Here is a 12,721-nt window from a genome sequence, read left to right as displayed (position 1 = left end):
ATTTCCCTCTTTCCAACCTCTTCCTCTCGATGCTAGTGTTCTTAGATATCCCACTCCACAAGGACTCTGGGGTTGCTCATGTAACTTGCTGTGGTTTTCAGTAGACATCAGCCAGTGTGACACAAGCAAGGCTTATTGAGGGCCTGCACACTCAAGCTGTCCTCTTAGAAAACTTGATCTTGGAACCCAGACATCGTACTGTAAGAAAGCACAGGCTATATTGCTAAAGAGAAACACCACGTGGAATGACCCTGTATGTCCTCACTCAAATCTCATGTTGAATGGTAATCCCCATGTGTTGGCCGAGGGGCCTGGTGGAAGGTGATTGAATCATGGGTGCAGTTTCCCGTTGCTGTTCTTGTGATAGTGAGTGAGTTCTCAAGAGAGCTGGTTGTTTGAACACGTGTAGCACTTTCCCTTTTGCGCTCTCTCTCCTGTTGCCATGTGAATATGCGCTTGCCTCCCCTTCAATTCTGTCATGATGATAAGTTTCTTGAGGCCTCCCCAGCCATGCCTCCTGTACAGCCTGTGAAACTATGAGTCACTTTAAACCTCTTTTCTTTATAAACTAGCGAGTCTCATGTAGTGCTTTATAGCAGTGTGAGAAGAGACTAATACAGGCCCGGAAGGGTGAGACACCACATGGAGAGAGAGACAACTTGAAAGAAAGCGAAAGTGCCCCAGCCAAGTTTCCAGTTGAGGGTAGTCATGTGAGAGACCTTAGTTAACAATACATGGAACACAACAACCCAGTTAACACAGAGAAATACGAAAAGTAATACACCGCTGTGGTTTTAAACTGGTGTTTTATTTTGTAAAGTAGCAACAGATAATGGAAGCAGTATTACAGAAATATTTTTAAAACCATCTCATCTGCATATAAAATCCAAAAGTGATTTGAAAGATAATTATAGAAAGTTATTAAATTGAATGTCCATAAAAATGACAAATATTTGTTAAACACTTTACATGTAAGGCATTATACTTTTAATAGCTAATATATATTGAGTACTATATGCTAAATAGTTTACATTCATTAATTTTAAAAATCTATTCAACTACCCTATGGGATAGGCACTATATTTGTTCCCTCCCAATTTATAGGTGAGGAAGTTGAGGCTTAAAGATGATAAATTTTTGCCCAATGTTATATAGTGTATAGAAGGTACAAAAGTCTTATAAAATGTACTCTGCACAAGGAATGGAAGATAGTCTTTAAAAGGTCTACACCTATGAAATTATAAGAGATGGTAGTGTCATAACATATCAAACAGTGTGGTGTTAGTTAAAGATCATGGCATTGTGAATCAGAAAGACACAGATTAAAATGGTGACTTTGACACTAGCTTTGTGATCTTAAACAATTTATGTAAACTCTCTGAACTTAGATTTTCTTATCCATATGATGGAGATTAAAACATTATCTTCTCCATGGCTGTTGAGTATAATCTGGGCAGTGGTGTGTTAGGGCCTTATCCGTATGATGGAGATTAAAACATTATCTTCTCCATGGCTGTTGAGTGTAATCTGGGCAGTGGTGTGTTAGGGCTAGCTTACACCTAAGCTGACTGTGTTCCTCTCTTCCCAAATCTATATTCAGGGACATTATATTCTTAGCTTAAAATCAGCCTTGGTGGGAATTTTAACACCATGGAAAAGTTAAAGCATGACCAGCCAAAGACTTTCAGCCTTTAGTCTGACAAAATCAGATTTATAGACTGATTCGTAGCCAAGGAGAGCACGTGCAGGAACTGTGTAATGTCAACTGTGTTTTGTACCTGTTGAGTTCCTGCCAGAGAAGTCTAGCGGGAGGTGGAGTGTAAGAGTTGGTTGCTATTTCTGTGACAGGATTAGCAGTGGGGATTAACTAGGGATTTCTTACTGTCATGAGGGTAAGAAGGTTTACCAATTGGGCATCCAACAGGAACAGCAAAGGGTGTTGGGAAGTGGCATTGGTAAGGAAGCAGTAATCGCTCATAGTGAGGGTGGTGATGACATCTCACAGTCACATAACGTTGGGAGAAACCATGTTCTGTTAACTTTGTAGCTGACTATGTGTTTGTCCTTTCAGTCTGATTAACAGCATGGCTGTCTTTTGGTTTTTAATCTAAGTTCATTTTCACTTACTAATCCAAGAAGTCTTTCAGAAATCAGCTAACACTAGAAGTCAGGGCTTTTCATTTTGTTCCTGGAGACCCAGTTGTTAAACATTTATCAGGGGAATGCTGGGAAGATGGCCGCCTAAGAACAGCTCAAGACTTCAGCTCCCAGTGAGAGTGCAGAGGGTGAGTAGATGCCGCATTTCCAGATGAATTTTTATTGCCCACAGACCAGGAGATACCCAGGCAGAAGGGCTGCCAGCACCGCAGTCCCGGCCGGTGCGGCTGTTTTGGCCCCCGCGGGGCTGATTCCGCCCGCACGGCTGCTGTGACCACGCCCTGTTGTGGCGGTTCTCCGCACAAAAGCCACTGGTCTGGGAGCCCTCTTAGCTGGCGATCGGAGCCCTGAGACGGCAGAGTTGCCCATTCATCTGAAATAGTGAGCCAGGCCAGGAGATTCCTAGGCAAAAAAGCTGCCAGGAGCTGGCGCCGCTGTTTGAGCAGACTCAGTGAGTCGCAGCACGGGAGATCCCGGCGCCTTTTCAACAAGCGACTGGAACGTGGGGTCGTTCAAATTAAAAAATAAAAGAAAAGACTCTGAGTCAGGGAGCCAGGTGATCAGGCTCGGTTGGTACCAACCCCACCCCCAACAACAACGATAACAAAAACAGTAATTGGAAACCTTCTGGGTTGAGCCCTTCCCAGCAAGCACAGCTGAACCCGGGACGGTCTGGCTCGGTGGGGGAGGGGCTTCGGCCATTACTGAGACTCTCCACCGCTATGGAGGCAGGCTGCCATTGCCGAGGCAACCCGCCGTTGCTGAGGCAACCTGCCACAACAGAGAGAGTCCGCCATAACAGAGGCGGGGCCACCATTGCCAAAGCAGTACTAACTACGACCATATAAACAGGACTACAGGGAAGAGCACAGGGCAGCTGAGCGGAGCCCACAGCAGCTCAGCAAAGCCTCTGCAGGCAGACAGTGGCCAGGTGGGCTGCTAGCTGGGTGGGGGAGCCCTGAAAGACAAAACAAGGGCAGCAGCACAACGGAAACTCATAAAGCCCTAACTCCCCGGGACAGAGCACCTGGGAACAAAAAGCGGTTTATGAGTTCAGCTGCAGCAGACCTAAACGTACCTGTCCAGCAGCTCTGAATGAACAACGGAGCTCACAGCTCAGGACTTAAGCCCCAATAAAAGATAGACTGTCTCCTCAAGTAGCTCCCTGACCCCCATAGATCCAAAGAGTAACCTCATAAAGGAGAGAACAGACTGCCAGTTGGCGAGCATCCTTCTGGGACAAAGATAGTGGCAGAGGAAACTGGTAGCAACCCTTACTGTTCTGCAGCTGATGCAGGTGATCCCCAGGCAAGAAGGGCCCAGAGAGGACCTCAGCAGTCCTACAGCAGAGGGGCCAGATTGTTAGAAGGAAAGCTTAAAAAAAAAAAAAAGAAAAAGAAAAAAAGAAGTATCTTCAGCATCCACGAACTAGAAGTTCATTCAGAGACCCAATCTGAAAGACAGTAACTACAAAGACAACAGGTGGATAAACCCACAAAAATGGGAAGAAACCAGCTCAAAAAGGATGAAAACTCCCAAAACCAGAACACTTCTCCTCCTAAAAGGGATCACAACTCCTCACCAGCAAGGGAACCAGACCGGATGGAGAAGGAGGGTGATGAAATGACAGAATCAGACTTCAGAGGTGGGTAGTAAGAAACTACAGTGAGCTAAAAGAACATGTTCTAACCCAATGCAAAGAAAATAGGAACCTTGAAAAAAGATTGGATGAAATGCTAACGAGAATGGACAGCATAGAGAGGAATATAAGTGAATTGATGGAGCTGAAAAATAACATGAGAACTTTGTGAAGCATGCACAAGCTTCAACAGCCGAATTGACCAAGCAGAAGAAAGGATATCAGAGGTTGAAGATCAACTCAATGAAATAAAAAGAGAAGGCAAGAACAGAGAAAAAAGCGCAAAAAGGAATGAACAAAATCTTCAAGAAATGTGGGACTATGTGAAAAGACCTAATCTACGTTTGATAGATGTACCTGAATGTGATGAAGAGAATGAATCCAAGCTGGAAAATACTCTTCAGGACATTATCCAGGAAAACTTCCCCAACCTAGCAAGGCAGGCCAATATTCAAATCCAGGAAATACAGGGAACACCACAAAGATATTCCTCAAGAAGAGCAACCCCAAGGCACATAATCGTCAGATTCACCAGGGTTGAAATGAAAGAGAAAATGCTAAGGGCAGCCAGAGAGAAAGGTCGGGTTACCCACAAAGGGAAGCCCATTAGACTCACAGCAGATCTCTCAGCAGAAACCTTACAAACCAGAAGAGATTGGGGGCCAATATTCAACATCCTTAAAGAAAAGAACTTTCAACCCAGAATCTCCTATCCAGCCAAACTAAGCTTCATGAGTGAAGGAAAAATAAAATTCTTTGTGAACAAGCAAGTACTCAGAGATTTCATCACCACCAAACCTGCTCTACAAGAACTCCTGAAAGAGGCTCTACACGTATAAAGGAACAACCAGTACCAGCCACTCCAAAAACACACCAAATGGTAAAAGAGCATCAACACAATCAAGAAGCTGCATTAACTAACCAACAAAACAGCCAGGTAGCATCAAAACGACAGTATCAAATTCCCACATAACAATACTATCCCTAAATGTCAATGGACTAAATGCCCCAATCAAAAGACACAGACTGGCAAATTGGATAAAAAGCCAAAACCCATCAGTGTGCTGTATCCAGGAAATGCATCTTACATGCAAGGATACACAAAGGCTCAAAATAAAGGGATGGAGGAAGATCTACCAAGCAAATGGAGAGCAAAAAAAAGCAGGAGTTGCAATTCTCATCTCTGATAAAATAGACTTTAAAGCAACAAAGATGAAAAGAGACAAAGACGGACATTACATAATGGTAAAAGGATCACTGCAACAAGAAGAGCTAACAATCCTAAATATATATGCACCCAATACAGGAGCACCCAGATACATAAGGCAAGTTCTTAATGACTTACAAAGAGACTTAGACACAATAACAGTGGGAGACTTTAACACCCCATTGTCAATATTAGACAGATCAACCAGACAGAAAATCAACAAGGATATCCAGGACCTGAACTCAGACCTGGAACAAGGAAACCTAATAGACATTTACAGAACTCTCCACCCCAAATCCACAGAATATACATTCTTCTCAGCACCACATCACACCTACTCTAAAATTGACCACATAATTGGCGATAAATCACTCGTCAGCAAGTGCAAAAGAACAGAAATCATAACAAACACTCTCTCAGACCACAGTGCAATCGTGTTAGAACTCAGAATGCAGAAACTAACTCAGAACCGCACAGCTTCATGGAAACTGAACAACTTGCTCTTGACTGGATAAACAATGAAATGAAGGCAGAAATAAAGATGTTCTTTGAAACCAACGAGAATGAAGACACAACATACCAGAATCTCTGGGACACATTTAAAGCAGTCTCTAGAGGAAAATATATAGCAATGAGTGCCCACATGAGAAGAAAGGAGAGATCTAAAATTGACACCCTATCATCAAAATTGAAAGAGCTAGAGGAGCAAGATCAAAAAAACTCAAAATCTAGCAGAAGACAGGAAATAACCAAGATCAGAGCAGAACTGAAGGAAATAGAGACACAAAAACTCTTCAAAAAATCAATAAATCCAGGAGCTGGTTTTTTGAAAAGATCAACAAAATAGACAGACCACTAGCCAAATTAATAAAAAAGAAAAGAGAGAATAACCAAATTGATGCAATAAAAAACGATAAAGGGGATATCACCACAGATTCCACAGAAATCCAAACCATCATCAGAGATTATTACAAACAACTCGATGCACATAAACTAGTAAACATGGAAGAAATGGATAAATTCCTGGGCACCTGCATCCTCCCAAGCCTAAACCCGGAAGAAGCCGAAACCCTGAATAGACCAATAACAAGGTCTGAAGTTGAGGCAGCAATAAAGAGCCTACCACCCAAAAAAAGCCCAGGTCCAGATGGGTTCACAGCCGAATTCTACCAGCCATACAAAGAGGAGCTGATACCATTCCTTCTGAAACTATTCCAGACAATCCAAAAAGAGGGAATCCTTCCCAAATCATTTTATGAGACAAGCATCATCCTAATACCAAAACCCGGCAGAGACTCAACAAGAAAAGAAAATTTCAGGCCAATATCCATGATGAACATAGATGCAAAAATCTTCAATAAAATACTGGCAAACCGATTGCAACAGCATATCAAAAAGCTCATCCACCATGATCAAGTAGGATCCCGGGGATGCAAGGCTGGTTCAACATACGCAAGTCCATAAACGTAATTCACCACAAAAACAGAACCAAAGACAAAAACCACATGATTATCTCAATTGATGCAGAGAAGGCCTTTGACAAAATTCAACAGCCCTTTATGTTAAAAACCCTCAATAAACTAGGTATTGACAGAACATAGCTCAAAACAATAAAAGCTATTTACAACAAACCAACAGCCAATATTATACTGAATGGGCAAAAACTGGAAGCATTTCCTTTGAAATCTGGCACTAGACAAGGATGCCCTCTCTCACCACTCCTATTCAATATAGTACTGGAAGTTCTAGCCAGAGCAATCAGGCAAGAAAAAGAAATAAAGAGTATTCAAATTGGAAAGGAGGAAATCAAATTGTCTCTATTTGCAGATGACATGATTTTATATCTAGAAGACCCCATCATCTCAGCCCAAAATCTCCTGAAACTGATAAACAACTTCAGCAAAGTCTCAGGATACAAAATCAACATGCAAAAATCACAAGCATTCCAATACACCAGTAACAGACTTAAAGAGAGCCAAATCAAGAACGAACTACCATTCACAATTGCTACAAAGAGAATAAAATACCTAGGAATACAACTAACAAGGAATGTAAAGGACCTCTTCAAGGAGAACTACAAGCCATTGCTCAACGAAATAAGAGAGGACACAAACAGATGGAGAAACATTCCATGTTCATGGTTAGGAAGAATCAACATCGTGAAAATGGCCATACTGCCCAAAGTAATTTACAAATTCAATGCTATTCCCATCATGCTACCAATGACCTTCTTCACAGAACTGGAAAAAAACACCTTAAACTTCATATGGAACCAAAAGAGAGCCTGCATAGCCAAGTCAATTCTAAGCAAAAAGAACAAAGCAGGAGGCATCACACTACCGGACTTCAAACTATACTACAAGGCTACAGTAATCAAAACAGCATGGTGCTGGTACCAAAACAGAGATATAGATCAATGGAACAGAACAGAGGCCTCAGAGGAAATACAACATACCCACAACCATCCGATCTTTGACAAACCTGACAAAAACAAGCAATGGGGAAAGGACTCCCTGTTTAATAAGTGGTGTTGGGAAAACTGGCTAGCCATGTGCAGAAAGCAGAAACAGGACTCCTTCCTGACACCTTCCACCAAAATTAACTCCAGATGGATTAAAGACTTAAACATCAGACCTAACACCATAAAAACCCTAGAAGAAAATCTAGGCAAAACCATTCAGGACATAGGTGTAGGCAAGGACTTCATGACCAAAATGCCAAAAGCAATGGTAACAAAAGCCAAAATAGACAAATGGGACCTAATCAAACTCCACAGCTTCTGCACGGCAAAAGAAACAGTCAGTAGAGTGAATCGGCAACCAACAGAATGGGAAAAAATTTTTGCAGTCTACCCATCTGACAAGGGACTGATATCCAGAATTTACAAAGAACTAAAACAGATCTACAAGAAAAAAACAGACAAGCCCATTCAAAAATGGGCGAAGGATATGAACAGACACTTTACAAAAGAAGACATACAGGAGGCCAACAAACATGAAAAAATGCTCATCATCACTGGTCATTAGAGAAATGCAAATCAAAACCACGTTGAGATACCATCTCACGCCAGTTAGAATGGCGATCATTAAAAAATCGGGAAACAACAGATGCTGGAGAGGATGTGGAGAAATAGGAACACTTTTACACTGTTGGTGGGAATGTAAATTAATTCAACCATTGTGGAAGACAGTGTGGCGATTCCTCAAGGACCTAAAAATAGAAATCCCATTTGACCCAGCAATCCCATTACTGGGTATATATCCAAAGGATTATAAATCATTCTACTATAAGGACACATGCACATGAATGTTCATTGCAGCACTGTTTACAGTAGCAAAGACCTGGAACCAACCCAAATGCCCAACGATGATAGACTGGATAGAGAAAATGTGGTACATATATACCATGGAATATTACGCAGCCATCAAAAACGATGAGTTCACGTCCTTTGTAGGGACATGGATGAACCTGGAAACCATCATTCTCAGCAAACTGACACAAGAGCAGAAAATCAAACACCGCATGTTCTCGCTCATAGGCGGGTGTTGAACAATGAGAACACATGGACACAGGGAGGGGAGCACTACACACTGGGGTCTGTTGGGGGGAAATGGGGGTGGGACGGGGTGGGGAGGTGGGAAGAGATAGCATGGGGAAATGACAGATACAGGTGAGGGGACGGAAGGCAGCAAACCACACTGCCATGCGTGTACCTATGCAACAATCTTGCATGTTCTTCACATGTACCCCAAAACCTAAAATGCAATAAAAAAAGGAAAAAACAAAAACAAAAACCAAAAACAACAAAAAAAAACATTTATCAGCATATTAAGTCTTGTTTGTTCTCATATTTCTGCCCTTTTAGTGAGACTCCTCTCCTTTGAAGACACAGTGAACACAGCCAAGTCCCTTTATGTGTAATTAATGGAAGTCTAAAATACTCCCCAGGTCTTTCTTAGAGTCTCCAGGGAATGCTTATGTTTCATAAATCCACCCTTAAGTATTACCTTTGGATTACCTACCAATTTCAGGGCTTCTCTGAAAATGTGCAAAGATATCTTATCATTGCTTCTTGACTAAAAAATGCTTAGCAGGCCATTTCTTCTCAGGACACAGCAAACATTTTCTCAACAAATTGCATGTCTGCTTAGTCTGTAAAAGTTGCTTAAAATTACTAAAAAAAAATCAGATTTTCTAGTTTCAATAAATTGGCAGAGTTACTATATGTATTTCTGTTCTTTTTCCTTCAAATGTTATGCATTTTGTAATGAGTACAAGTTGTCTCTATAATGGACGGAAATTAAGATGGAGATCTATGACTCAAAATGAAAGATGCACACACTTTTGAAATTTAAAGGGAACTTAGAGATGATTTAAAAATGTTGGGATTACAGACCTACAAAAATTATCCAGGCGTGGTGGTGCATGCCTATAGTCCCAGCTACTCGGGAGGGCTGAGGCAGAAGAATTACTTGAATCTGGGAGGTGGAGGTTGCAGTGAGCCGAGGTTGTGCCACTGCACTCCAGCCTGGCTGGATGACAGAGACAGAGCAAGACTCTGCCTAAAAAAAAAAAAAAGGCCGGGCGCGGTGGCTCAAGCCTGTAATCCCAGCACTTTGGGAGGCCGAGGCGGGTGGATCACGAGGTCGAGAGATCGAGACCATTCTGGTCAACATGGTGAAACCCCGTCTCTACTAAAAATACAAAAAACTAGCTGGGCGTGGTGGCGCGTGCCTGTAATCCCAGCTACTTAGGAGGCTGAGGCAGGAGAATTGCCTGAGCCCAGGAGGCGGAGGTTGCGGTGAGCCGAGATCGCGCCATTGCACTCCAGCCTGGGCAACAAGAGCGAAACTCCGTCTCAAAAAAAAAAAAAAAAAATAAAAAAAAAAAAAAATAAAAAAAAAAAAAGCATAGGCTTAGATTCAAGGCCTGGCTTTGTTTCAGACTTTGGTTTTCCTTCCTTCCTTCCTTCCTTTCTTTCTTTCTTCCTTCCTTCCTTCCTTCCTTCTTTCCTTCCTTCCTTCCCTCCCTCCCTCCCTTCTTCCTTCCTTCCCTCCTTCCTTCCTTCCTCCCTCCCTTCCTCTTTCCCTTCTTCCCCTCCTTTTCTAGTTTTCTTTCTTTTTTTAATTCTCTTTTTAAAAAATAAAATTTATTATGTGTGATTAAGGTATACAACATGATATTATGGGATACATATAGATAGTGAAAAGGTTACTACAGTGAAGCAAATTGGCATGTCCATCATCTTACATTGTTATCCATTTGTGTGTGTGTGTGCCTGTGTGGGTGTCAAGAGGAGCTAAGTCTACTCATTTAGCATTAATCCCATATACAGTACAGTTGTTATTCCCCATAGTCTTCATTTGTACCTTGGAGCTCTAGACTTGTTCATCCTACGTATCTGCTGCTTTACATTCTCTTACCTACATCTCCAATTCTGCTCTCTCCACTCTCACTGGGGTAACTACCGTTTTGTTTTCTTTGTGTATTTGATTTTGTTTTTTTTATATTTCACATATTAGTGAAATAACAAAATATTTTTCTTTCTGTGTCTAGCTTATTTCACTTAAAATAATGTCCTCCAAGCTTATCCATGTTGTGAGAAATGGCAAGATCTCATTCTTTTTTTGGACTATATAATATTCTATTGATATGTATACCACGTTTTCTTTATCCATTTGTTCGTCAGTGGACACCTAGGTTGTTTCCGTATCTTGGTTATTGTGAACAATGCTGCAATGAATATGGGAGTGTACAGGTAACTTTACAAGGTGGTGATTTCATTTCCTTTGAGTATGTGTGCAGAAGAGAGATTGCTGGGTCATATGATAATTCTGTTTTTAATTTCTTTAGAAACATCCATACTTTTTTCGTAATGGGTGTACCCATCTACATCCCTACCAACAGAGTGTGAGAGTTCCCTTTTCTCCACACCCTAGTCAACTTTTGTCATCTTCTTTTTCTTCCCCTTCATTCTTCCCTAACTCTTTTGATTTTTTGATAATAGCCATCCTAACAGGTGTGAGGTACTGTCTCATAATCATTAGATTTGCATTTCCTTGATAATTAATGATGTTGAGCACCTTTTCCTCTACCTGTTGGCTATTTTTATATCTTCATTGGAGAAATGCCCTTTGTCCATTTTTTAAATCGTTATTTGATTTTTTTTATTATTATTTTTTTTAAATTAAGAGACAGGATCTCACTCTGTCATTCAGGCTGGAGTACAGTGGTGTGGTGTGATCTTGGCTCACTGCAGCCTTGACCCAGTGGTCCCAAGTGATTCTCCCAGCTCAGCCTCCTAAGTAGTTGGGAATACAGGCTCACACTACCATGCCCAGCTTTTAAAAGCTTTTTGTAGAGACAGGGTCTTTGTATGTTGCCTAGGAGTGTCTCAAACCCCTGGCTTCAGGTGATCCTCCTGCTTTGGCCTCCTGAAGTGTTGGGATTACAGGAATGAGCCACCAAACCTTGCCTAAGTAGGTTATTTGTTTTCCACTATTGAGTTGTATAAATTTTGGATACAAACTTCTTATCATATATATGACTTGCAAATATTTTTTCCCATTCCATAGGCTGCCATTTCATTTCGCTGGTTGTTCCCTTTGTTGTGCAGAAGCTTTTAGTTTTATGTAGTCTCGTTTATTTATTTTTGCTTTTGTGGCCTGAGCTTTTGGTGTGATACCAAAAAAGTCATTACCAAAGCCAATGTCCAGGAGATTTTTCTCTATGTTACTTTCTAGGAGTTTTATACTTTATTGACTTATATTTAATTCATTTTTTAAATTGCATTTTAGGTTTTGGGGTACATGTGAAGAACATGCAAGATTGTTGCATAAGTACACACATGGCAGTGTGGTTTGCTGCCTTTCTCCCCTTCACCTGTATTTGGCGTTTCTCCCCATGCTATCTCTCCCCAACTCCCCACCTCTACTATCCCTCCCCATATTTAATTCTTTAATCCACTTTGAGGTAATTTTTGTGTAAGGTACTTAAAGGTCCAGTTTTATTCTTCTTTATGGAAAATTCTGTTTTCCCAGCACCATTTATTAAAGAGACTATCCTTTCCCTATTGTGTCCTCCTGGTGCCCTTGACAAAAATTAGTTGATTGTGTATGTTTGGATTTATTTTCTGAGGTCTCTATTTTATTCTCCTGCTCGATGTGGCTGTTTTAATGCTAGTATTATACTCTTTTGATTACTACAAATTTGTAACATAATTTAAAAACAAGGAGTGTGATGCCCCCAACTTTTTCTTTCTCAGAATTGTTTTGGCTCTTTTGAGTATTTTATGGTTTCATATGAATTTTCCTTAAATCATGTGAATCATATGGAATCAATGTCAGCTGAGGAATTTTCCTAAAATTTTATGGAAATTCATATGGAATTTTAAGAATATAGTTGGGGTTTTGATAGGAATAATGTTAAACCTGTATATTGCTTTGGTTAGTATGTAATTTTAACAATATGAATCTTCTGATCCATGAGCACAGGATTTATTTCCATTTATTTGCATCCTTTTTTCATCATTGTTTTATAGTTTTCAGTATACAGATACATATTTTTTTGAGTTGGAATCTCGCTCTGTTGCCCTGGCTGGAGTGCAGTGGCATGATTTCAACTCACTGCAACCTCTGCCTCTCAGGTTCAAGTGATTCTCCTACCTCACCATCCCAAGTTGCTGGGATTACAAGTATGTGCCACCACACTAGGCTAAT

At 41.0% G+C, this 12,721-nt stretch overlaps 1 protein-coding gene across 1 annotated transcript in view; it reads left to right on the top strand.

The window, feature by feature from the left end:
* The window catches only part of LOC141585071 (uncharacterized), a 177,814-nt gene that overhangs the window by 130,512 nt on the left and 34,581 nt on the right, over window positions 1–12,721 (top strand). The window lies entirely within an intron of this gene.

Source organism: Saimiri boliviensis, chromosome 1 (genome assembly GCF_048565385.1).
Source record: "Saimiri boliviensis isolate mSaiBol1 chromosome 1, mSaiBol1.pri, whole genome shotgun sequence".
Lineage (NCBI taxonomy): Eukaryota > Metazoa > Chordata > Mammalia > Primates > Cebidae > Saimiri > Saimiri boliviensis.
This window is presented reverse-complemented; position numbering and strand designations above follow the sequence as displayed.